The sequence below is a fragment of the Ailuropoda melanoleuca genome, chromosome 4, assembly GCF_002007445.2.
Source record: "Ailuropoda melanoleuca isolate Jingjing chromosome 4, ASM200744v2, whole genome shotgun sequence".
Lineage (NCBI taxonomy): Eukaryota > Metazoa > Chordata > Mammalia > Carnivora > Ursidae > Ailuropoda > Ailuropoda melanoleuca.
In genome coordinates, this window is record NC_048221.1 from 109,994,345 (window position 1) to 110,021,434 (window position 27,090).

The window sequence follows — 27,090 nt, forward strand, 5'->3', positions numbered from 1 at the left end:
GAAGCCCCTGAGGGAAGGGCCCTGTCTTTTCATCTCTGGTGCTTCAGTAGGTGCCAATTAGAGCTGAATGAGTAAACGGTGGGCAGGTGGGTGACCAGGGCCTCCCTCACCCAGGGCAGTCCACCACACCCAGTCCTCTCTCAGGGCTAGCAGCATGCAGTGACGCCCACCTGATGAGCAGCAGGGGTATGGCTGTGTCCTGGAGCTGATCTGTGTGTTTCACATCCAGCACACTCTGCTTGGCTGTCTGGGCCAGCTCACTCTGCTCACTGCCTGTCAGATGCAGAGCTGCTTCTTGGCTCACATGGGGAAAAGGATGGATGGACAGATGGATGCACAGAGGGACAAATGGGGGGCTTATGCCTCAAGGCCACAGTCTCCCTCCTCGGGGCTCCCCAAATCTCTCAGCTCTTCTTGCCTGCCCTGGTGGGGATGGCCAGACCAGGAAAGTGACCAGAAGGGTGCCTAGGAGGGCACCTGACTCAGCCTGGGACTACCCAGCATGACAGAGCCTAGAACCTGGACACAGTCAATTTCAGGACAATGGGGGAGAAGCAGGATGGCTTGTGGGAACCCAACGTGGCACCCAGCCACACAGCCTTTAGGGCCATGTGTACGCACTGTTATATTAGGCAGGCCTTACTGTGGGCAACTTGAGTTTGTCTCAGTAGGTGAAGGGTTGCTCCATTAATTTTGACTAAAATGGTCCCTTTGGGATAGAATTAGCATTTTACTATATAGGGGAAGAGAAACTTTTTCTCTTACACTCTTAGGTTCTGTACCCAAGTACTGCAGCTTAAACTAACAAAAGACAGATTAATAGGAGAAAAGGCATAGAAGTTTTATTTTATGTGCATGGGGGCTTCACAGAAAATAAGTGAAAAACCCAGAGGCTGTTAGACTCTGGCATTTTATATACTATTTTAATAAAGGGTGATAAATTATGGAGAAGTGACTAGACAAAGGACAGGGGGTTTGGGCTCCTAGGGGCTGTAAATTGTGGGGAGGTGACCAGGAAATGTATGGTAAATTAGGGTTGTTTAGGAAGGTTTGTTATGCAGACTCATCTTTGCAATCTCCAGTCTTGTTATAGGAGAGGAACAGTTTTACAAATGGAAATGTATGTCCTGCTTTTTGGCAGAAAGGGTTAGAACAGAGATTTCTACCTGTGCCTGCTATTTCTTAATTGCCTTCAGCTCAAAATAATCCTTATGCCAAACTGGCGTGTTTTGGGGTGGCATATTCTGGACCCCTTTAACTGCATTAGCTGAGCATCACAAACTGACATACTTTTGGCACCTTGTTTTTATAGGGTATAGAGAAGCTAAATATATTTGGGTTTGTTACTAAACAACCGTCCTATACAGAAACATGTTTCTATTCATAAAATTTGCTAGTCTGCTCATACAGAACTGCTGGTATGTCTACTAACTAGTTTTCTCTGTAAAAGAAAGGTTATAACCAATTAAAAATTATAATCAACATATGTAGTTAAAACTACTAGAAATAATAAGGGTGAAGAAAAACAACTGCATATGAAGAATATGCAAGAAAAGTAGGATGTACTTATGCATAAGGAAAGGTATGAAAGATGTATTTTTGCTGAGGAGAAAAGTAGTTATTTTATTTTAAAAAAAAGAATGACTGGTTGTTCCAGAATGAAAGGAGGAAAATATAGAAAAACAGACAGACGCCTGAATGAATATAAGAAAACTGTAGAAGTTTTGCAGAAAATAGACCTTATCCCATGTAGTTAAGCTGAAAAAAGACCTAAATGGATTTATTTAAAGGTCTTTAAACAAAAAGCCTTAATAACAAAAGCACACTGGTACAAAACTAAAATATGGTCTTCTTTCTGTTAGAAAGACAAAGTTTCCTGAGATTATCGGTCTGCTCTTGTAAGAGATGGTAAAAAGTTTCTTCTTTACTTTTTGGTAATCTATCTAGGATACCAAGATCTTATCAGAATAATTTCCTGTGCTTCATGCTAACCTTTGTCATATCTTTGATTATTTAAGAGCACCAAGACTTTTCATATTGAAAAGAGCTAAGGTTTTCTACATTTTTGACAATTTTTTCTTCCCCAAATCAAATCCCAAATGAAGTTTTTTTGACCTCAGATTAACTTTGGGATTTCCTAGAGAGTTCCTGGAAAATTTCAAAGGCTTTGTTCTTTCACCTTGTAGACAAACAGATGTTTAAGTAATTAGGTTTATTTGATTTGTTCAATTGCATAATAACAAGGCGTTGTCAAATAGAACTTTTAACCTTTCTAGGTTATATTTGTATGGGTAAATATTACTAATGCAAAATATTTCACAAACTGTGTAATGTTTATAAAAATTTGTCAATACCTTGGCTATCCATGGTATGTCTTGATACAATGCCATCAGTCAAAATCCTGGTTATTATTTTTGTTATGTGTCACAGAAACAATGAAATTTTCTTGTCAAATGAACTCTCTTCAGATCTTTAGAAGCTGCCAAGTTCACTGAACTGCTAACCCAGGATCAAGTAGAACAAGAATTGATTACATGGGACTAAGTTAACTGATGAAGCATGATTATGGCTACTGTTCTGGAACAGTCCTAGTTCTTTAGAGTTCTATATTCCAGACATTTCACTTAAACTGTCTATAACTTATAACAGTTTGGTAGATGATGCTTTTGTAAACAGAAATCAAACATTTATCTTTTCTCCCTATCTGATCCCTTGAGAATTTGGAAACGCTTATTAAATATTCTTATTTCTGTGGCAATATAATTCCTTGCATAAGTTCAGTAAGAATCTGTTCTTGTAACAGGACATAACTGGTTAAATTTGGACAACATTAGTTAAATAACCAAGGCTTTAGGTGAATGTCATATTTCAGAATAATGCAGAGAATCAGATAGGACCAGATAGTTCTAAGGAACCAGGCTTAATTTTATGAAGCCAATGCTTATAAAGTCTTCTTGGAAAAACCAGCCTGGGACTTGGCTTACAGGGTTCCCAGCCTTACAGGTGAGTAAGGAAGGTCACTGCTTGGCAGGCCCAGGAACCTCGGGTTATTTGGGGGATTCCAGAAGAGAGAAATTCATCCAAATTGATAGGTACTGCAAGCAAAATCTTCTGGAGAGTTTCTGGCATGGCTTCCTCGTCTAGAGCGGGTTTTTAAAATCTAATCTGAGATTCCTTATAAAAGTTCCAGCAAAGCAGACTCAAAACTGCCTACGTGGTCAATTACCATTCTTGCTGCACTTATTTGGATAATCAAGCCAAAACCTGGTTTATTTTGTAAACAAGAACCAAAAGCAGGCGACTGTGTTTGTTTCCATGGAAAACTACAGCGCACCCTTGTGGGCTCCATCGCTCACGTTTCGCAGCTCCTCACCAAATTCTCAGTTCTTCTAAGTTCCCCCCTACATCTAGCTACAAGTCTCCAACCTGAGGCTCCCAGTGTTTCTCCCACCCTCCTGACTTGGCATCACTGAAAATTAAAACTGCCCTTTTCCCAAAGCCCTGCAAGCTAAAGCTGGAGGACCTGACATAGACTTTGAAGAAATCACCTTCATGCCTGCTGCTCAGAAACCTCACCAGATCACTCAGGGCCATCACCAAAGACATGGTCTTCAAACTGAAGACCGAGGAACTCATGGCATTGCCAGTCCCATCCTCAAGCCCAACATCTGGAAATCTCAACAGGCTGATCTCCGGACTCAGAGACTGAGTTTCCAACCATTAACTTTCTTTCCATACATTTTTATAGAAATACCTCTCATTAAATGCCTGGACGCTCCCACCACCCAGCACATATCCACTATTGCTCAATCCGGGTAGGTGGTGCAGCTGACCCCGAATGAGCAAAAGGCAATGAAGTGAGAAAATGGACTTCTGCTCAAAGAAGAATATAGCTCTTTTCCTTGGACAAGAGGGGGACTGACAAAGTCTCTCCCTGATCAAACCTGAATCAGGCTCCTCTGTGCTCTGCTCTTTCCAATGAGGCTTGACTTTTGGACTTCCGTGATCATTGTTGCGTTGTCCAGTTTTACAAGCACTCTGCTCAGTCAGGTTAGCCAGAATCACCCAGCCCCCGTAAGTGGTCCCTCTCAATATCTGATCAGGTTTCTCAGCCACCACCACCTCCAGATGTCTGATCACCCTGTCTGCTGCCTTCAGCAAGATCCTGTTACATAGGCTAGCCAGAATCCCCCTGACCACTGCTGCTTCCTCTTAGCCACTTTCCATCCCCTGACCCCCACCCTGTTCCTTGGCTATAAATTCCCACTTGCCCATGCTGCATTGAGTTGAGTCTATTCTCTCTTCCCCACTGCAAGACCCCATTACAGTGGTTGTAATACCCACCGCCCTGGTCCCCCTTGAATAAAGTCAGCCTTACTGTTCTTTAACAAGTGTCAGGAAGAATCTTCTCTCTAACCCACTCTGTCTTTCCTCTGAGGGAGGGAGCCTCTTTGACTCTTTCCCCTCTGTTCCTGGGGAGGACCTAGGTGCCCTGCCCGAGAAGGATGAGTCCTGATCCCCTCCCACTCAGGGCTCCCTCGTCTGCTACCTTATAGTCAGGGTGGGTCCCCAGGGGCTTCTTCTAGAGACACACCCAGTGCTTGGGCTCTGGCCCTAGGACATCATGTTTCTCTGTGCCCTGGCCATGTTTTTTCAGGCACTGGGCCCCTCCATCTGCCAACCCCATGTGCAGCCCCTGCCAGAGGCTGCTGCCCAGCACTGGCTGAGAGCCTGGCAGGACTGGGCATGCCAGAGCCCAGGTACTCCGAGACACTGGCCTGGCCCAACAGATGTCCACACCCCCAAGTCCTGGTCTCCTACTCCTGGAGTCCTTTCAGGAGGGTTAGAGCTGGCTGCTAGGTTCAGATGATTGCTTTGTGTCTCCTTAAGCACTTGCCTTGGAGGCTTCTTTTGTATGTCCTGAGCCACTGCCCTGGGGGTGGGCTGAGGTCTTCTGGAGGGTAGGAGTAGGAGGTCTGCCCTCTTCTCACTGACAGCAGCAGCAGTGAAGGGAGAAGAACCCTCCCAGGGCCATGTGTACATCCTGTCTGCCTATGGGAACAGGGCAGGTGGGTAGGGAGGCAGGCTCCCTGGGGCAGGTGAGGGGCATCTGACTTCACATCTCCTATTCTTTGCCCCCATGGCCAAATGGCCCAAGAATGGGGATAGGGTTGGCACTGCTGGGAGAGTGTGATCAGGCCTGGGGCAGAAAGCAGGAGGCTAATGCTTGTGATCTTCCTCACCCTGCGAAGTTGATGGACACTGGCCCACTGGTCCAGAGAAAGACCCATGCCTCTGCAGCCTCTAGATGTTGCAGGACCCCTTTGGGTACATCCTCATGACCTCATGGCCATCAAGAGGCCCAGCTCACAGGGACAGATGGCTCATCCACTCTAGGAAGGTAGAGGCCTGGCAGCCCACAAGAGAATGGGTTCTGGCCTCTGTCTGCTGAGTGATGGCTGCCAGCTCAAGCCCTGAGGTCAGGCAAGGGGACACCAGGACTGTCCTCCATACCAACCTCGGCAGGTTGCAGACACTCTACAGAAGTCTCTGGCTTTCCCTCCTGCCCTGGGTGATGGACTTGACATTCACTTTCTTCCATTTTGGTGACCAAAGGCCCTCTACTGGCATCTTGTCCAGGAAGTATCCGAGCTTTCAAGATGCTCTGTTCCTGCTACCGGAACACTTTGCATTCTTTGGCTGGCTGGAAGGCAAAGGGAAAAGGCAGGAGTCTATTCTCTTTGGGGGACATGCTTGTGGTCTTGGTACCTGCTGGGTGTTCAGAACTTTCTTTCCCTTCATTATCCTTCGTTAATCCTTCCCTCAGTCCTCCCCAGTGCCAGACAACAGGGGAGGAAACCTGTTCCAACTCTAAGCCAGAGGCCTTAAATTCCAATGCAGGGGAGGACAGCTAAGCATTAATGAATGGCACAGCCTTGGGGAATAAATTTGGACCTCTTGTTTTCTCTCTTTGGATAAACAACAAGGATATCTTGCTCTCTCGGCCCTAGGCTCTTCCTTCATGTCATGCAAGGACAGTAAGCATGGTCTCCTGCCTCATGGCTGGCTCCTAGGAAGAGGATCCAAGGTGTTTGCTCGGAGGCTGCAAGCTGGTAACCCCCAGATTCTGGCCCATGGGCATGGTTTAATAGGTCTGCACTAGCCCAAGCAGTAAATAAGTTTGCCATTAAAAAACTGGAAGGTTTCCAGTATAAATATGGATTTTCAGCTATTAAAAAAAAAAAAAAAGACTTGGCAACATTGGGCCTTGATTCTGGCAACAAGTGTGTGGAGCTGAGTCATGGCTGCTCCCAGTCTCCCCATAGTCCCCATCAAGCCTGGCTACCCACCTGGCGTCACTTCCATCCTTAGTCAGATGCATCGCCCACCTCGTCCTTGTGTATCTGGGTTTGCTGCTGCAGCTGGGGTCCTGGCTGGGGCAGTAACATCCAAGATCCTTGAGGAGACGACCCCCTGGCAGGGGTTCCAGAACTCCATGCCTGCCCTGTCAGGCCGCCCACCTGTCCAGCACTGATGCCCCACCCTGGCCACAGGGTGGCGGTGTAGCGTGTGGAAAAGCTTTCGGGCCTGAAGCACAAGACTAGGGATTCTTGATCTCTGTTCCTGGCCAGGCCTGTTCTCGCCCAGGCTGCCGCTTCCCCTCAGGTGAGGAATATTCATTGCTGGGTTTTTATTTATTTTTTAATTAAAAATATTTTATTTATTTATTTGTCAGAGAGAGAGACAGAGCACAAGCAGGGGAAATGGCAGGCAGAGGGAGAAGCAGGCTCCCTGCTGAGCAAGCAGCCCTATTCAGGACTCGATCCCAGGACCCTGGGATCATGACCTGAGCTGAAGGCAGATTCTTAAGCAACTGAGCCACCCAGGCGTCCCTCATTTGAATTTTTTAGAAATTTTTGTCTGACTTCTTTCACTCACCATAATTATTTTGGGACTCGTCCATGTTGCTTTTATAATACTGCTTTTGCTTTCGATAACTTGTACCATTCCTGTATATGGATAGATTGTAATTTGTCTACCTGTTCAATTGTTGATGGGTGTTTGGGTTATTTCCAGTTTGGAGCAATGACAAATAAAACTGTTATGAACATTCCTGTACAAATCTTTGTGGGGCATCTGCTCTCCCTCTCTTGAGTAAATAGCTGGGCTCCGAATGGCAGGACTGGATGGTAGGTGTATGTCTAACTTTTTAAGAACATGCCAAACTGGTTCTGGTTCAAGGGGATGATGTAGGAACATCCTGAGCTCATCTCCTCCCACGGAATCTACAGCTACATATGGAACAGTTTTCTCTGAAAGAAACCCCAAACTAGATAAGTGATTCCTACACATCCCAAGAACGATGGGGCACCTCACTGGCTCAGTCGGTGGAGCTTATGACTCTTGTGAGTTTGAGCCCCATGTTGGGTGTAGAGATCACTTAAGAAAAATAAAATAAAATCTGGGGCTCCTGGGTGGCTCAGTCGTTAAGCATCTGCCTTCGGCTCAGGGCATGATCCCAGGGTCCTGGGATAGAGCCCCACACCAGACTCCCTGCTCCTTGGGAAGCCTGCTTCTCCCTCCCCCACTCCCCCTGCTTGTGTTCCCTCTCTCGCTGTCTCTCTCTCTGTCAAATAAATAAATAAAATCTTTGAAAAAAAGAAAAAGAAAAGAAAATCTTAAAAAACAAAAGAAAACCCTTAAAACCCTTATGGGTAGGAGAGGCTGAGACAGTCTTGCATAAACCCCACCCCCAGTGCAGCGACCCATAAGCAGGAGGGAACTTGGAATCCACAGCTTCTCCCTGAGGAGTGAAGGATTTGAGCCCCGCATCTTGCACCCCAATTTTTGAGACCTACAGCTGGGAGATAAGCCTCCAAAACATCTATCTTTGAAAGCCAATAGGGCTTTCAACAACGGCCAGGGCAGAAAAGCACCAGTTCTTATAGGGCTCCTGTGGACTCACCTGGCCACCCTCCGGGGCCCCCCAGGGACGCAGCCAGTCTTTCTGTGAAAAAGGCCTGAAGCTCTGGCCTGAGGGGCAGGCATCTAACTCAACATACATCTAGGGCCTCCTGAAATAAGCCCCAAAGACAGAGGCCAGCAGGTATCACCTATGTGGTCTCCCTCTGCCTCACTCCAGGTCACCGGTATGTCCCGAAACGGAGCTTGTTCCCTAGTCTAGCACCCTGGTTTTCGCAGCTACCACCCTTGATCCCTTGTATCCAGTGGCCAGTGGGGCCTGTGCTCCTGGGTCCCACAGAGCTGTCCCCAGTGCGGCAAGAGTTCTTAACCGGCCGCCACTCCCAGGACACAACAGAGAGGCACAGCCTGCGGTGCCCATTTGCGCATCCTCACAGCTGCAGCCTGAGGGCAGGCTTCTAATGAAGCACTCATCACGGCCTCTGGTAGTCCTCTCCAGAGACCTCAGAGGACAGGTGCTAGCTCTGTGCTCTCCCTCTGCCTCGTTCCGCATGGCCAGTGTCTCCTGATAAGGAGTTTGTGAACCAATCTGCTCCTGTGGGTGCAGCCCAGGAGACACCTTTTGATCACCTGGCTCAGGTGGCGAGCACGACTCATGTTCACAGGTCCCCTAGGACTACAACAACTGGAGAAACAGTTCTGAACCTGCGAACTTGAGAAGATATCTGCTCCCTCGTTCACTGCAGCATTATTTACAACAGCCAAGAGAAACAACCTCAGTGTCCACCAATGGATGAACGGATAAAGAAATGTATGTGCACAATGGAGTATTATTCAGCTGTGAAAAAGAAGAAAATCTTGCCACTTGTGACGACACGGACAGACCTTGAGGGCATCATGCTAAGTGAAATAAGTCAGATGACAAAGACGAATACTATATGATCCCACTTACATGTGGAATCTAAAAAAAAACACATACCTAGAGACGCCTGGGTGGCTCAGTCGGTTAAACGTCTGCCTTTGGCTCAGATCATGATCCCAGGGTCCCAGAATCAAGTCTCGCATCGGGCTCCCCGCCAGCGGGGTGTCTGCTTCTCCCTCTGACCCTCCCCACCTCGTGCTCGCTCTCTCTTACTCTTTCTCTCTCAAATAAATAAAATATTTTTAAAAATTTTTAAAAAACTAAACAAAACCCCCAAATTCATAGATTCAGAGAACAGATTGGTGGCTGCCAGAGGTGGGGGGTGGGGAATGGGTGAAGGTGGCCAAAAGGTATGCACTTCCAAAAATAAATCTGCATAATAGCTAACAGTAGCTAACACTGGTTTGGCTTGATTCCATGACTGTTGTTAGAATTTCCACGTGCATTAACTTACAGACCCTCACAACACCCCCGAGATGTAGGTACTGCTATAATGCTGGCTTTCATTTGACAGCAGTGAGGCTCAGAGAGGCTAGGTAACATGGCCAAGACCGCAAGGTTAACAGTCCCAGATCTGCCACTTCCTAGCCTGTAACCTTGGGCATGCTTCTCACTGGCCTCACTGCCCTCAGCTGCAATAGGGGGTAACAAGGATGCATACATCACAGGACTGTGAGGACATGGCTAATTCAGGGTCTGGTTCAGAGTCTGAGGTCAGGAGATGGTAGTTATTTTATTACTGCATGTGGCTGCAGGATCAAGCCCAGTAGGTAGACTGTTGGACTGGAAGAGTATTTCGACTCTTTTAAGGAGTCCTGCTGAGCCTTGCAAACTTGAGCAAGCCACCCTTCCTCTGGGTACCACGTATCACCCACCCCAGTCCGGGACCCACCCCATGCTGCTCGCCCATCATCTGAGTCCCTTGCTCTTGGGCCTGACAGCCTTGGCCTGCCTTTCCAGAGCAGCTTCTGCCCAGGGACCTGCCTCCCTACCCCTGCTCCCCCACTGGCCTCCCGCTGGCAAAGCTCCAGTCCAGCCGCCAGCACACAGCAATGGCCTGAAAACAACTTTACTGAATGAGCCAGCAGGTGCCTCTGCACTGGGAAGCCAGCCCTCCTGCCAGTGCCCTGCTGGCCACAGTTTAACCCTCACGTGGGTTTAACCCCCATCTCCCTGAGGCCCCCAACCTCTAGCTGGACACTTTCTCTGTAACCAGGGCACTTGGCTTAGGAGAGCCTGAGGGTAGGTATGCTGTGCTCCTCTGAACAGGGGGCTGTGAGCACTGTCGACCCTCAAGGAATAAAATCAGATCATAGAAAGAACAGCCTCCCTTGAGCCTCTGGGAAGAGGACTTTTGCAGGTACCTGGAAGGCTGGTGAATACCCCAGTGATCCAGGGGTGTTTCCAGTGACATCGCCAAGACAGGCGCTGGGCTGTCATACTCTAGGAGGAGCTTGCTGAGGAGTGCCAGATGCAAAGGACTGAGCGTCTTCTGACCCTGTGGCGAAGGCAGGGTGGCGGACGGAACCCACTGCAAGAGAGGAAAATGCCCTGGCCTGGTTGCCACTTACCCAGAGGCTTCCACTTCTCCCTCAAACTCCTCTAGAACCTCTGCCTTGACTTCCACCAGGAGCTGAGGCATTGGCGGCGGCCACTTACCAGGGACACCAAAGAGAGCCAAGAAAGAAAGGAGATAGGGTTTCACTTCTGCCCAAGCCTCCCGCTCAACTCCCTCGAATAGGAAATGCACTCAGCTCCGGGACAAGCACCCTCCTTTGGAGGTGCACCCCCGTCCCCTGCCAGAAATGCTGGTGGCTGTGGGGGAGGACGGCTTCTCTGTCTCTCTGAAGGAGGCTGTGCTCTGCTGCTCTCCGCCAGCTTTCCCCACACAGACAGGGCACTGGCCACACATTTCGTTTATCTCGGGCAGGTTTCTACGTGCAGGTTTGTAGTGCCAGAAAGGACCCCAGAGGTACTCAATAATATTGCCGGTCTTTGACTATTGGTGAGTTTGGAATTCTGGCCAACAAACAGAAAAGGAAGTTACAGGGGCGCCTGGGTGGCACAGCAGTTAAGCGTCTGCCTTCGGCTCAGGGCGTGATCCCGGTGTTGTGGGATCGAGCCCCACATCAGGCTCCTCCGCTGTGAGCCTGCTTCTTCCTCTCCCACTCCCCCTGCTTGTGTTCCCTCTCTCGCTGGCTGTCTCTGTCTCTGTCAAATAAATAAATAAAATCTTTAAAAAAAAAAAGGAAGTAACACTTTCTTGTCCATTCGATGAGATTATTTTAACCTAGATTCTAAAAGCAGATGAGGACATTATGAACAGGTCTACCTCACTTCTGAACACAGACAGTAAGTCCTAGATAAAATAACAGGTCCACAATCTGCTATCCAAGATTCTCAAATCTAAAGAGCCCTGAAACCAAAAGATTTTCCATAAGTCATTTGGAGGCAGAGCCGGAAGTGAAGTCCTTATTTATCCCACTTAGCTTAATATTCAAAAGTCTGTGGCAGGAGTTTTATGATGTTTGATTATAAAGCCCTTCCCTGGATTTGGGTGTTATGTGATATACAATTATTCACTTTTTTTCTAACATCCCCCAAATTCCAAAACACATCTACAAATTTTCAGATTAGGGACTGTGAATCTATATTAGCAATCTGAATCTTATCTAGAAATCATATATATATATATATGTGTGTGTGTGTGTGTATATATACATATACATATATACACACACACACACACACACACACACGTATAGTTACGCTCACTGTATCCTGTGAGGGAGGCATTTATCATCATCCCCTTTTTAAGAGGAGGGAATTGATGAGCAGAGAAGTGAGGTTTTCATCTGTTTTCTCATTGCTGATAGGCCCTCCTTCAGAATGTTGGTGTGGAGTGTCAAAGACAACAATTCCTGTAAAGCTCAGAACTGCTAGTGAGCTGGGAGTGATTTGCAGCGTGCTTCTGCGCTGTGCTTTTTCCAATCAACATTGTATTTTGGAGATTTATCTGGGTGACACTCATAGGTCTGGCTCATCCATGGTGTGACACACTGATTCCAGCCATTCTCCTGTTGGTGGACACTGTGGTAGCTGGATCCTTCCAGAAGCAGATGCCAAGACACAGTGAGACATACAAGGCATTTATGGGGGGAAAGGCCTGTGAAGGATGAAGAGGTGTAGATGGAGAAAGAGACGAGAACCTTCAGATGGGATGCAGGCCTGACACCTGTGAAGGGAGACGGGAAAGAAGGAAGGCTGGGCACAAGAGCTGGGTCTGTGGGACAGCTCTGAGAAAGGTTTGTCTGGGCTGATGAGGCATTGTCGAACAGAAGGCACCATCACAGGAATACCCCACGCCACAACAGTGGGCCTGCCCTGGTGCCCCACCATGTCAGTCAAGGGCGGGAAGTAGCCATGGGGAGCTGGGCTCTCAGTCACTCACGGTCCCCACAGCAGAAGTCTAAGCAAGGCGTTTCTGGGGCAGCCATAGTCATTTGCATTGGTTCACATTCATCTCAGTCGGGTTGACCTAAGGCCTAGTGGTGACCGTGTGCCCACCGTGCTGAGGTGGCCACATCCACTGGATGCTGACAGAATCAGATTTCTGGGTCTCATAAATTCACTGAGGTGAAAAAGCTGGCCTTAGGCCTTTCAGGGGTCAGTCCCCAATCCATCCCCCTAAGAGGACACATAACACATACTCTCTGTCATGTACTTGTGGCTGGGAGCACACCTATTTGCTGCAGAAGTATGAGACCCTTGGGTCCCCTTCCTCATAAACATTAAAAAAGGATTCTACCTGAGGGTAACTCAAGGGTCTCTGTCCCTTTTCAGCCAAGGGTCATGTCTCTTCAGTCTCCATTTGGGGAAGGAAAGGGACAGTGGTTTTTCTCCAATATACTTACGTTCTTCCTTTTTAGGAAGCTCAGGAGTCTTGGGGTAGTCAGCCCCAGGACCACATACATTTTGAGGGGACAAGTGAAGAACCAAACACATTTGATCCTCTTTTCAACCAGCAGGACCCAAGAGGAGTGGAGGGAGTTGGGAGAGTCCTGGAGAGGAAGCCAGAAAGATGGTTTGGGCCGGGGAGGGAGATTGGTAAGGGCTGTTGCCGTCAGCCCTTCCATCTCAATCACTGCTTGTGTCCAAATTGACCCTTTCTGTGTCAGGACCTTGGCGCGGGGGGGGGGGGGGGGGGGGNGGACAGGTGGTATCTACCAGGCAACTGGTATCCATGTCCAACCATAAATGGCACAGTATGACAGAACAGTCCCTTGGCTGGGATCCAGGGATTCAGAATCTAGTCCTGACAACACTATGGACCACTGAGTAGCCTTGGGCAAGTTGGACACAGTTTCTAGGCCTCAGTTTTCCTAGCTGTAAAATGGAAATATTACCATCTGCTTTGGCCCACCTACTTCATGCAGACCAGAGGATCACAGAGTCGTCCAGGTTCATGAAGGGACTCCCCCATATCCTCCTCCTTCAAATGAAGGTGTGAGGGGGAGCAGGGCAGCTGGCAGACAGGACACTGATCTGGTACAGGTCCACGTTGGGATGGGACAGAGCCTTGTTCTCTTCATCCTGCCACCAGGCTCAGGAATTGTCTCTGCCACCATCCTCCCCAGCCTTTGCTTGTGGACTTCTTTCAAGTAGAATTTCCTGAACAGCTTATCAGCAGGCAGGAGGCCTCTGCATGCAGAGCAGGGGGTGGGGGGTTGAGGGGGTTTTAAGCAGGCAATAATGCTGGTGGGGGCTCCTACTAAAACAGCATTGGGGCGTGCGTGTGTGTGTCAGGGGGAGTTGGACAGGGGACACAGTGGACCTGGTCCCCGAGGGAGGGCTTTGTTATTCCCCAGACTGAGGTCACACACCCGTCAGGAGCCTTATTTGGAAGTCACCCAAACACGGGAATTTTTCTCCAGTCTCCAGGAAAGCCCCACCGCAGATCCCTGGACCCAGCCCAAGCTGGTTTTCTGTTTACAGCAAACACTGATAATCCTCGGTAGCGCTTTTACTTTCCTTTTACGCTATATATTATCCTCATGATAGTGAGTCATTACATACTCATTCTCTTTGCTCTGATCCAGTGACTTCTCATCACCAAAAGCTATAAATCTCAAACTTCCAGGAAAGTGAAACTCAGAAGCAGCCTGTTCTTCTGAGTTCCTTATAAGCAGAGCATGCTTGGCTGCAATAGGACAAGCCAGCTGACCTGTGGCTTCTACACATCAGCCTCCCTGGGGTCCGCTGGGACAGTATGGCCAAGGGAACTCTCCATGGCCGGCTCCAGCCATGTTCCCCTTCCTGCTCCCTCTGCTTGGACCAGTGTGACCTCCTCCTCGTTCCCCTGACACATCCTGCACTTGTCCACCTTGCCATGGGCTGTGGTCACTATGTGAGCGACCTGAATTTCCCCTCCTCTTCCAAAATAGCCATTTGCCCTGTTAAGTCCAATTCAAATGTCACTTCCTCTTCAAAGTGTTTCCTGCTCCCAGGGCTAATATTACCTTCCTCTTTTTCTCCCACTAGCACTTCATTATTCATCTAATTTGGATGGGGTTTTTTTGCATAGTTTTTACATTGAGGTATAGTCCACATACCAGAATACCCACATCTTTAAAGTGTGCAGCTTCGTGGTCGTTAGTACATTAACAAAGTTGTGCAAATGTTTTCCTCACCCCAGAAAGAAACCTTGTACCCCTTAGTGGTCACTCCCTGTTCCTCCCTCTCCCTTCCCCTCTCCCTGCTAATTTACTTTCTGTCTCCATGGATTTGCCTATTCTGTCACACAATATGTGGCCTTTTGTGACTGGTTTCCTGCTGTTAGCATGCTTTCAAGGTTCACCCATGTTGTAGCATGCATCAGCCCTTCATCCCTTCCTTATGGTCAAAGACCGTCCCACTGTATAGACAGACCACATTTTGTTTATCCAGTCATCATCAGTTGATGGGCATTTGGGTTGGTTTCCACTTTGGGGCTGTTATGAATAATACTGCTATGAACATTCATGCACAAATTTTTGTGTGGACATCTGATTTCAGTTCTCTTGGGTGCATACCTCAGAGTGAAATTGCTGGGTCATATCATAACTCTATGTTTAACTTTTTTGAGGAACTACTTTTACTATGCATGTACCAACACACACACACTTTATATATTTTTACATTCATTGAACTTACTGTATGTCACATTCTGTATGTCAGAAATATTGTGAGAATGTATCCTTTGTAACCATGGCACAGAGTTCCCCATGTGGATAAACCCTAACTGATATAAGCTCACTTACACACTCCCTCTCTGTTTTAATCCAGTGACTTCCCATCTCACCTGTGTGAGCGACTTTCTAGAGTAGCTGAAGCTGGGGCAACAGGTTATGAATACTTTAAATTTTGGTAGATAATGTCTACAAATGTTTTTGCTCAATCAATTTCTCTTCTGTTGGTATCTTATTGCTGCCCTTATTTGCATTTCCCAGGCCCTGGTGAACAAGATCATCTATCATATGTTCATTGGCTGCTTGGATTGATTTCCCTGTATGTGACCTTAGCCATTTGCATGGGGAGCTATCTGTGCCTGAATGCTTTATATATTTGGACATCAATCCATTTCGTTATATATGTTGAAATGCTCTACTTTCCTTTTATTAACTTGCCTTTTAGTTTTATTTATGGTATCTTTTGGCATACAAAAGCTTTTTAAAAATTTATATGTCATCAAACTTGTCAGTCTCCCCTTCACTGCCTTTGTTTTTTGTATCTTGTTTTAAAAGGCTACCACTACTCTGAGGTCAAATATTTTCTTACATTCTTTTCTAAAATACCTTGAACATATCAAATGTGGTATATATGCACAAGCACATAACAGGATCGCAAAAAAAATCATGCTACCAGTTAAATACAAGAAATTGTATCAAAACACACGTTAGACATTTGCTCAGCAAATTAAAAATAAATTATTTCTGATTTAAATATTATCTCTTAAATGGAAAAGTCACGTGCTATGATTCTGCAACGATATGAACTCAAAGGAAACACAAACTGTAGTAACAAATAAAGCCCACAATTTCAGAGGAACAACAGAGATTCATTTTTTACCCACATTATGGTCCAATGCTGTGATTTCTGGTTAGCTCACCTTCTGTCTTTATGTTTCAACCACCCCTAGAATCTCGGTGTCCTCTGCACCCAGGAAGTACACTGGGGAAGAGAGGAGCCTCAGACCAGATACAGCACATATTGCTTTCTCTCACATTCCTTTGGTGAAGTTTCAGAATGTAGTCCCAGGCTGGGCAACTGCTTCCCAGCAACAACCCTGTACTTGTACTCACTTTGAGTCTTGCCAAAAACCCATGTATTGAGGGTCCAAGGAAGTTCTGTGCTCATGGGCATCAGGGAAGCTATGTATGAATGGAGCAGCCGGGAATGGCCACCTGGCATATTATGCATATCTCCTGTGCTCACTGAATGGTCCGTTGTTCTCTTAGACTCTACCACATATGTATTCTTCCCTTCTTCTTCTTCTGTAATTACTGATTTTTCTGTTTGAGGAACTTCCTTTCATCATTCCTTTAGGTCTGCGGGTGACAAATTCTCTTAAGTTTTCCTTCATCTGAGAAGATCTTATTTCCTCTTCATTCCGGAAGGATCAGTTCTCTGGACATAGAATTCTGAACTGATAGTTTTGTGGTTTTTTTCTCCTGCACTTGAAAAATGTGACATCCTTCTGGCTTCATGGTTTCTTATAAGAAATCTGCTGTCATTCCAATTGCTTTTTCCCTAAATGTAAGGTGCTGTCTCTCTGGCTGACATTAATACTAATATAAATACTTGTTACAACTAAGCTGAGACATATGTATACTATAATCCACTATCTTTTTATTTTCTTTAAAATTATAATTGTCTTGGGGCACCCGGGTAGCTCAGTTGGTTAAGTGTCCAATTCTTGCTCTCAGCTCATGTCTTAATCTCAGGGATGTGAGTTCAAGCCCCACATCGGGCTCCATTCCGGGTGTGCAGTCTACTTAAAATTAATGATTGTCTTATTTTTTCTTTTCTTTTCTTTTCCTTTCTTTTATTTCTTTTTTTTAAAGATTTTCATTCATTTTTTTGTGAGAGAGAGAGAGGGCGAGCACACAAGAAAGGGGAACAGCAGGCTCCTCACTGAGCAAGGAGATCAACTCGGGATTCAATCCCAGGTGTCACTATCTTATTTTTTCTTTGTCTCCCTATTGAATCAACCTCTCATCTTCTGATATAGCAGGTAAAGGCACTGCTTCCCAGGGATTCGAAGAGAAGATCTAAGCGCCTTGCTGTTTCTTAAATATACTTCCAACAAATTCCTGTTTCCAGCCCTTCCTCCACACTCACTTCAGCAATACTTGGTGTCCCAATTCCTGGAGATTCTGGGTGGAAACCAGGTTGTTTCTAATCTCTCCCCACTGCTGGTGTAAAAATCAATGTATCTAGGGCTAAGTCAGTCCAACTCCTTTCCAGCTTCGCAAATTGTTGTGTTGCCTCTTCTTTCATTTTCTTTGCCTCTCTGGGGCGTCTTTTAAAAAAAAATCCCCAGGGTGCCTGGGTGGCTCAGTTGGTTAAACACCTGACTTTGGCTCAGGTTATGATCTCAGGGTACTAGTATCAAGCTTCTGGGATCAAGCCCTGCATTAGGCTCCCTGCTCAGTGGGGAGTCTGTTTCACCCTCTCCTTCTGTCCCTCCCCCCCGCTGTGCTTTCTCTGTCTGTCTCTCTCTCTCTCTCTCTCTCTCTCTCTCTCTCGCAAATAAATTTTTTTAAAGATATTTAATCTATCTTCTACACATTTTTGTGAATGATATGACTTCAATTTGTTTTCTCCATAGGTAGTCAATTTTTCCAGAAGGTTTCATTCAATATTCTGTTCTTTTTCTCACTGATTTGAAACACCTTATCATATACAAAGCAAAATTTTGTTACACTTGGAGCTTCATCTGGATTTGTATTATAATCTGTTGATTTATTTTTTCTGAAAAAATCCACACAAATCAAAGTATTTTTAAAATTATTATTGCGTTATAGTATCTTCTTCTCATTTCAAAATTATCTTATTGTGTACATTTACACATCTATTTTAATTTTAGAAACAGCTTCCCAAGCTCCATGAAAAATCCCACTGAACTTTAGATTGAGATTGCACTGAATTCATGGACTTATGGCATTTTGGGAAGAAGTGATATCTTTACCATATTGAGACTTTTGTCCATGAACACGATCTAGCTCTTTTATTTTTTGTCTTTTTTGTATTATTCCATAGGGACTTGACTAACTTAGTACATTTATTACCAGGTATTTTACAAGGTTTGCTGTCATTGGTAATTTAATCTTTTTGACTATTTTTATTTGTAATCTAGTTATTTGTTATTGCTATTATTAACCAAAGCTAATAATTTTTGGATGTTAATCTTGTAAACATTTTAGGTAATCAACCAAACCTTTGCAATATCTTCTTGAGCTATTGAAATATTATGGTTTTCTGCTTGTTGAGCCAATTTGGGTAATTTACATTTTCTGAGCAAATCATCCACCTCATCTAAGGTTTTCATAGTGGTGTGAATTTATTGGTGCACCTTTTATTCTCCTGTTAAATATCTATATTGTTAGGCATATTCCCTTTTTGTTGGTATGTTCATTCTTTTTTTTTTTTTTGAAGATTTTATTTATTTGATAGAGAGAGAGAGAGTACAAGCAGGGGGAGCAACAGGCAGAGGGAGAGGAAGAAGCAGACTCTCTGCTGAGCAGGGAGCCTGATGTGGGGCTGGATCCCAGGACCCTGACATCATGACCCGAGCCGAAGGCAGATGCTTCACTGACTGAGCCACCCAGGGGCCCATGTTGGTATGTTAATTCTAATTTTATATTACGTTGTGTTCCGTGAATATAACTTACGTGATTTTATTTTTCTTTTTAAAATCTGTGGTCTAACACAGAACATTTTTATGTGTGATATATTTGAAAAGAATATGTGTTCTTCAGTTCAGGGGATTAAAACATCGTATACATCTATTAGATAAAACTAACTGCACTCTTCAAATCATTTCTAACCTTACTAATTTTTTGTCTCCTTGATCTCTCAGTTTCTGAGATCTGTTGAAAGTGTCCCACTATCATTGAGCCTTTTGACATTCTGCCTCCAAATCATATCACTTTTTGCTTTTTTTAAGGAAGATATTTTGTTAGGTGCCTCAGCATTTGCAACTATGTATCTTCTTAGCAGATTATTCCTCCTATCAGTATGAATTCTCTCATTATCCCTTATAATACTTTTTTCCCCCTTAAATTCTATTTAATCTAATGTTAACACAGCTGCACCCAAGCAGCAGGTAAGACAAAGGAGTTTAATTTGGCTTTTATGATGAGCAAGAATAATGACTTGGACCTGGTATAAGGAAACTTTTACTTTTGGTTTATAAATAACTAGATCAAAGGATTTACGTAAGATAAGGATACAGGAAGTGGCTCAGATTTTGGTTGCACTCTCTTTCTTTTTTCTTTTTAAACAAGAAACTTTAATTCTGAAAACCAGTCCATTTCCTTCTTGATACTGGAGCCTTCTTTTCTGCTCTACTCTCCACCCTGGGCCAACTGTTCAACTGCGGTGTTGTCATTAAGGGCGTCACCGAGTGACCCATAAGCCAAATTTGTTTCTTGCCTCCTGGGATGCACCTGGGAGATCTAATTTTCTCTCGCCCTTTCTTAATGCCTGAGAGCCCCACACTTCTCTTAGGTAGAGATATTAACTCTCATTTAGATAGCCCCTGGGCAAACTAGCAATTGCCTCCCCTTAGTAGAGGCTGACATTAATTCCCAGGTCTGGGCAACTCAGACTGAAGTGGGATGGGCTTAACAGCATTGCCTGTTCCCATACACTTTAAGGACCCCACAACTTTCCCCTGCCGGAAAGGTTTTTTGGGCATAACAAGACACTGCCCCTCCAGGATACTGGAATATGGAGAAATAGCACGCTCCCTCTAAATTTGAAGCCTGGATCCACCATTCCAGGGCCAAACCCTGGTCCCCAGTGGGGCGTAACAAGAGGAACTGAAATCTCTCTGTGAACCCAGAGAGCACCTTAAGCTAGTCTTGAAGCCACAAGATACAGATAAATCTTCTTAAATGTTATTTCCCCTATATTCCATCAAAATCATAATCCTTATTGCATTCCTTTCGCCAGCCCTCTCCTCACACTAGGTTGGGAGTTCACTAAAACATCCTCTATCTCTCGCCAGACCCTTGGCTGTACTCGGGTCTTGAATTGTGCTTTGGGCCTTGCCTCCTAAATGCCCTAACCTACTTTATATCTTCCAGAATAAAGGTCATCAAACTCAAATGGAGCCTCACATGGAGGTCAAACCAGACACCTACTCTGATCCCTTGATAGATCAGGACAAGAGGAACCCTGACTGCCACCCCACCCATTGCCCCTGGCCAGCAGGAAGTAGCTACGATCAATCGGTCATCACCCTTCTTCCCTAACAGCAGTTAGGGTTACCTCTTCAGAGGGGGGAATGATGCAGGATAGTTGAAAGGCAACCAGGCAGGGACAAGCACCGCACCCACCCCAGGCCTAAGAGGAAACCACCCTTTATTAGTGTACTATTAGTTTCAGGGGTAGAATTTAGTGATTGATCAGTTGCATATAACACCCAGTGCTCATTACATCATATGCCCTCCTTTATGAACATATAATGTACTATTTGTTTCAGGGGTATAGGTCTGTGATTCATCAGTCTTACCCAATACAGAGCGCTCACCACAACACATACCCTCCCCAATGTCCATCACCCAGCCACCCCATCCCCCCAACCCCCTTCCCTCCAGCAACCCTCAGTTTGTTTCCTGTAGTTAAGAGTCTCTTATGGTTTGTCTCCCTCTCTGGTTTCATCTTATTTAATTTTTTTCCTCTCTTCCCCTATGATCCTCTGCCTTGTTTCTCAAATTCCACTTATCAGTGAGATCATATGATAATTGTCTTTCTCTGACTGACCTATTTCGCTTAGCACAATACCCTCTAGTTCTATCCACGTCGTTGCAAATGGCAAGATTTCATTTTTCATGGCTGCATAATATTCCATTATATATATGTATATGCGTGTGTCTGTGTGCATCTCACATCTTTTTATCCATTCTTCTGTCATTGGATATCTGGGCTCTTTCCATAGTTTGGCTATTGTAGACACTGCTGCTATAAACATTGGGGTACAGGTGCCTTTTCAGATTATCACATTTATATCTTTGTGGTATATACCCAGTAATGCAATTGCTGGGTCACAGGGTAGCTCTATTTTCAACTTTTTGAGGAACCTGTATACTGTTTTCGAGAGTGGTGCACCAGCTTGCATTCCCACCAACAGTGTGGGAGGGTTCCCCTTTCTCTGTATCCTTGGCAACATCTGTCGTTTCCTGACTTAATTTTAGCCATTCTGACTGGTGTGAGGTGATTTGTATTTCCCTGATGCTGAGTGATGTTGAGCACTTCTTCATGTGTCTGTTGGCCATCTGGATATCTTCTTTGCAGAAATGTCTGTTCATGTCTTCTGCCCATTTCTTGATTGGATTGTTTGTTCTTTGGGTGTTGAGTTTGGTAAGTTCTTTATAGATTTTGGATACTAGCCCTTTATCTGATATGTTATTTGCAAATATCTTCTCCCATTTTGTTGGTGGTCTTTTGGTTTTGTTGACTGTTTCCTTTGCTGTGCAAAAGGTTTTTATCTTGAGGAAGTCCCAATAGTTCATTTTTGCCTTTGTTTCCCTTGCCTTTGGTGATGTGTCTAGGAAGAAGTTGCTGTGGCCGAGGTTGAAGAGATTGCTGCCTGGGTTCTCCTCAAGGATTTTGATGGATTCCTGTCTCACATTTAGGTCTTTCATCAATTCTGAGTCTATTTTTGTGTATGGTGTAAGGAAATGGTCCTGTTTCATTCTTTTTCTGTTGAAGAGGCTGTCTTTTTTCCATTGGATATTCTTTCCTGCTTGTTGAAAATTAGTTGACCACAAAGTTGAGGGTCCATTTCTGAGTTCTCTACTCTGGTCCATTGATCTGTGTGTCTCTTTTTGTGCCAGTGCCATACTGTCTTGATGAACAGCTTTGTAACAGAGCTTGAAGTCCAGAATTGTGATGCCACCAGCTTTGGTTTCTTTTTTAACATTCCTCTGGCAATTCAGGGTCTTTTCTGGTCCCATACAAATTTTAGGATTATTTGTTCCATTTCTATGAAAAAAGTTGATGGTAGTTTGATAGGGGTTGCATTGAATGTGTAGATTGCTCTAGGTAGGATAGACATTTTAATAATATTTTTCTTCCAGTCCATGAGCATGGAACGAATTTCCATTTCTGTGTGTCTTCCTCAATTTCTTTCACGAGCGTTCTATAGTTTCCTGAGTGCAGATCCTTTGCCTCTTTGGTTAGATTTATTCCTAGGTATTTTATGGTTTTGGGTGCAAACGTAAATGGGATTGACTCCTTAATTTCTCTTTCTTCTGTCTCATTGTCTCATTGTTGGTGTATAGAAATGCAACTGATTTCTGTGCATTGATTTTATATCTGCCACTCTACTGAATTCCCATATGAGTTCTAGCAGATTTGGGATGGAGTCTTTTGGATAGTCCGCATAATATATCATCTGCAGTTAGAGTTTGACTTCTTCTTTGCTGACTAGGATGCCTTGTATTTCTTTTTGTTGTTTGATTGCTGAGGCTAGGACTTCTAATACTATACTTAACAGCTCTGGGGATAGTGGACATCTCTGCCATGTTCCTGACCTTAGGGGAAAAGCTCTCAGTTTTTCCCCATTGAGAATGATATTCCCTGTGGGTTTTTCACAGATAGCTTTTATGATATTGAGGTATGTACCCCCATCCCTATACTGTGAAGAGTTTTAATCAAGAAAGGATGCTGTAGGGGTGCCTGGGTGGCACAGCGGTTAAGCGTCTGCCTTCGGCTCAGGGCGTGGTCCCGGCGTTGTGGGATCGAGCCCCACATCAGGCTCCTCTGCTATGAGCCTGCTTCTTCCTCTCCCACTCCCCTGCTTGTGTTCCCTCTCTCGCTGGCTGTCTCTATCTCTGTCGAATAAATAAATAAAATCTTTAAAAAAAAAAAAGAAAGGATGCTGTAGTTCGTCAAATGCTTTTTCTGCATCTATTCAGAGTATCATATGGTTCTTGTCCTTTTATTAATGTAGTGTATTGCATTGACTGATGTGCGGATGTTGAACCAACCTTGCAGCCCAGGAATAAATCCTACTTGTGCAGGGTGAATAATCCTTTTAATGTACTGTACTGTTGGATCCTATTGGCTAGTATTTTGGTGGGAATTATTTTTTAAAGATTTTATCTGTTTATTTGACAGCGAGAGACAGCCAGCTAGAGAGGGGACACAAGCTCCCCACTGAGCAGGGAGCCTGTCCCAGGGCTGGATCCCAAGACCCTGGAATCACAATCTGAGCCGAAGGCAGATGCCTAATGACCAAGCCACCCAGGAGCCCATTGGTGAGAATTTTTGCATCTATGTTCATCAGGGATATTGGTCTGTAATTCTCCTTTTCAGTGGGGTCTTTGTCTGGTTTTGGGAAAAAAGTAATGCTGGCCTCATAAAATGAGTTTGGAAGTTTTCCTTCCATTTTGATTTTTTGGAAAAGTTTCAGAAAAATAGGTATTAATTCTTCTTTAAATGTTCAGTAGAATTCCCCTGGGAAGCCATCTGGCCCTGGGAACTTGTTTGTTGGGAGATTTTTGATTACTGCTTCAATTCCCTTGCTGGTTATGGGTCTGTTCAGTTTTGGTAGTTTATACGTCTCTAGGAATGCATCCATTTCTTCCAGATTATCTAATTTGTTGGCATATAGTTGCTCATGATATGTTCTTGTAATTGTATTTCTTTGGTGTTGGTTGTGATCTCTCCTCTTTCATTCATGATTTTATTTATTTGGGTCCTTTCTCTTTTCTTTTTGGTAAGTCTGGCTAGGGGTTTATCAATCTTATTAATTCTTTCAAAGAACCAGCTCCTAGTTCCGTTGATCTGTTCTACTGTTCTTTTGGTTTCTAGTTTGTTGATTTCTGCTCTAATCTTTATTATTTCTCTTCTCCTGCTGGGTTTAGGCTTTATTTGCTGTTTTTTTCTCCAGCTCCTATAGGTGTAAGGTTAGGTTGTGTATTTGAGACCTTTCTTGTTTCTTGAGAAAGGCTTGTATTGCTATATATTTCCCTCTTAGGACTGCCTTTGCTGCATCCCAAAGATTTTGAACAGTTGTATTTTCATTTTCATTTGCTTCCATGAATTTAAATTCTTTAATTTCCTTGTTGACCTGTTCATTCTTTAATAGTATCCTATTAAAGAGGCTCTTTAGCTTCCACGTATTTGAGTTCTTTACAACTTTCGTCTTGTGATTGAGGTCCAGTTTCAAAGCATTGTGGTCCGAAAATATGCAGGGAATGATCCTAATCTTTTGGTACCAGTTGAGACCTGATTTGTGACCCAGGATGTGATCTATTCTGGAGAATGTTCTATGTGCACTAGAGAAGAATGTCTCTTCTGTTGCTTTGGGATGGAATGTTCTGAATATATCTGGTCTGGTGTGTCATTCAAAGCCCTTATTTCCCTGTTGATCTTTTGTTTAGATGACCCTTCCAATTCAGTGAGGGGGGTGTTAAAGTCCCCTACTATTATTGTATTATTGTCAATGTGTTTCTTTGATTTTGTTATTAACTGGCTTATATAACTGGCTGCTCCCATGTTAGGGGCATAAATATTTAAAATTGTTAGATTTTCTTGTTTGGATAGACCCTTTAAGTATGATATAGTGTCCTTCCTCATCTCTTATTACAGTCTTTAGTTAAAAATCTAATTTGTCTGACCCCAGCTTTCTTTTGATGTCCATTAGCATGATAAATCGTTTTCCACCCGCTCACTTTAAATCTGGAGGTATCTTTGGGTCTAAAATGAGTCTCTTGCAGACAGCATACTGATGGGTCTTGGCTTTTTATCCAATCTGATACCCTGTGTCTTTTGATTGGGGTATTTAGCCCATTTACATTCAGGGTAATTATTGAAAGATATGAATTTAGTGCCATTGTATGGCCCGTAAGGTGACTGTTACTGTATATTGTCTCTGTTCCTTTCTGGTCTGTGTTACTTTTGGACTCTCTCTTTGCTTAGAGGACCCCTTTCAATATTTCTTGTAAGGCTGGTTTGGTGATTGCAAATTGTTTTAGTTTCTGTTTGTCCTGGAAGATTTTTTCACTCCTTCTATTTTCTTTTTTTTTTTTTTTAGATTATTTATTTATTCTACAGAGATAGAGACAGCCAGCGAGAGAGGGAACACAAACAGGGGGAGTGGGAGAGGAAGAAGCAGGCTCATAGCAGAAGAGCTTGATGTGGGGCTCTATCCCACAACGCCAGGATCACGCCCTGAGCCGAAGGCAGACGCTTAACCGCTGTGCCACCCAGGCGCCCCTACTCCTTCTATTTTCAATGACAGCCTAGCTGGATAAAATATTCTTGGCTGCATGTTTTTTCTCATTCAGTACCCTGAATATATCATGCCAGTCCTTTCTGGCCTGCCAGGTCTCTGTGGATAGGTCTGCTGACAATCTAATGTTTCTACCATTGTAGATTATAGACCTCTTGTCCTGAGCTGCTTTCAGGATTTTCTCTTTGTCTCTGAGATTTGCTAAGTTTTACTATTAGATGTCAGGGGGTTGACATATTTTTATTGATGTTGAGGGGGATTCTCTGTGCCTCTTGGATTTTGATGCCTGTTTCCTTCCCCAGATTAGGGAAGTTCTCTGCTATAATTTGCTCCAATATACCTTCTGCCCCCTCTCTTTTTCTTCTTCTTCTGGGATCCCAACTATTCTAATATTGTTTCGCTTTATGGTATTACTCATCTCTCGAATTCTCCCATCATGATCCAGTAGTTATCTCTCTTTTTCTCAGTTTCTTTATTCGCCATCATTTGGTCTTCTATATCACTAATATTCCCTTCTGCCTCATTTATCCTAGCAGTTAGAGCCTCCATTTTTGATTGCACCTCATTAACAGCCCTTTTGATTTTGACTTGGTTAGATTTTAGTTCTTTTATTTCTCCAGAAAGGGATTCTCTGGTGTCTTCTGTGTTTTCAAGCCCAGCTAGTATCTTATAATCATTATTCTGAACTCTACTTCTGACATCTTACTAATGTCCATATTGATTAGGTCCCTGGCAGTCGGTACTGCCTCTTGTTTTGTTTTGTTTTGAGGTGACTTTTTCCCATCTTGTCATTCTGTCCAGAGAAGAACAGGTGAAAAAGAAAAAAAAAAAATACTAAAAGGGCAACAACGACCCCAGAGAAATACACACTAAACAAATCAGAAGAGACCTGAAACCAGGGGAAAAGAAAAAAAGAGAGAGAATATGATCAGCCTGGAGAATAGAACAGAGCCTTACACTAGATTCTGGGTATATTTTGGTGTGCCAGAAGAAACTGCACCCCAAAATTTTAAAGAAAGAAAAACTTACATATATACAAAAATAAGGTTAAATACAATGAAGGAATAGAATATGACTGTAAAAATGAAAAAAATAATTTAAAGATTTTATTTATATGACACACAGAGAGAGAGCACGTGCCCACATAAGCAGGGGGAGCAGCAAGCAAAGGGAGGGGGAGAAGCAGACTCCCTGCTGAGCAGGCACCCTGATGTGGGGCTTGATCCCAGGATCCTGGGATCATGACCTGAGCCGAAAGCAGACGCTTAACAAACTGAGCCACCCTGGTGCCCCTGTAAAAATGAAAATTAAAAAAGTTTAAAAAGGGAGCTGATAAGATAAGTTGGTTGAAAAAGGAAAGAAGAAAAAGTTAAAAAAAGAAAAAGAAAAAAATTAAGAAAATTTAAAAAATTAAAGTTGAAAGGCTAAAGAATCATGGGAAGAAAGCCATGAATTCTATGTGCCATATTCCCCTAGTGCTAGAGTTTTGCAGTTCTCATTGATTGGTAAACTTGGTCTTGGCTGGACGTTCTTGCCGATCTTCTGGGGTACAGGCTGTGGCCTTGATGCTCAAGTGTCTTTGCCCCAGGTGGAACTGCACTGTCCTTGCCAGGGGCCAGGCTAAGTCATCTGCTCGGGTGTGCTCTCTGTAGTTCTCCTAACCCCCAAGGCTTTCTGTGTAGCTTTAGAGAATGAGAATGAAAATGGCGGCCTCCCACTCTCCGCCCCCCCCCCCCCC

The 27,090-nt window shown here is 44.4% G+C and overlaps 2 long non-coding RNA genes across 2 annotated transcripts in view; one reads left to right on the plus strand and one right to left on the minus strand.

Annotated features, from left to right (window-relative positions):
* LOC117802023 overlaps positions 1–27,090 on the minus strand; it is a 39,104-nt gene that overhangs the window by 11,192 nt on the left and 822 nt on the right. Inside the window, exon 2 of the long non-coding RNA XR_004625026.1 lies at positions 10,210–10,376. This is a non-coding gene — a long non-coding RNA (uncharacterized LOC117802023). The remainder of the gene's footprint in view (positions 1–10,209; positions 10,377–27,090) is intronic.
* LOC117802022 overlaps positions 23,313–27,090 on the plus strand; it is a 19,280-nt gene continuing 15,502 nt past the window's right edge. The window contains exon 1 of the long non-coding RNA XR_004625025.1: positions 23,313–23,373. This is a non-coding gene — a long non-coding RNA (uncharacterized LOC117802022). The remainder of the gene's footprint in view (positions 23,374–27,090) is intronic.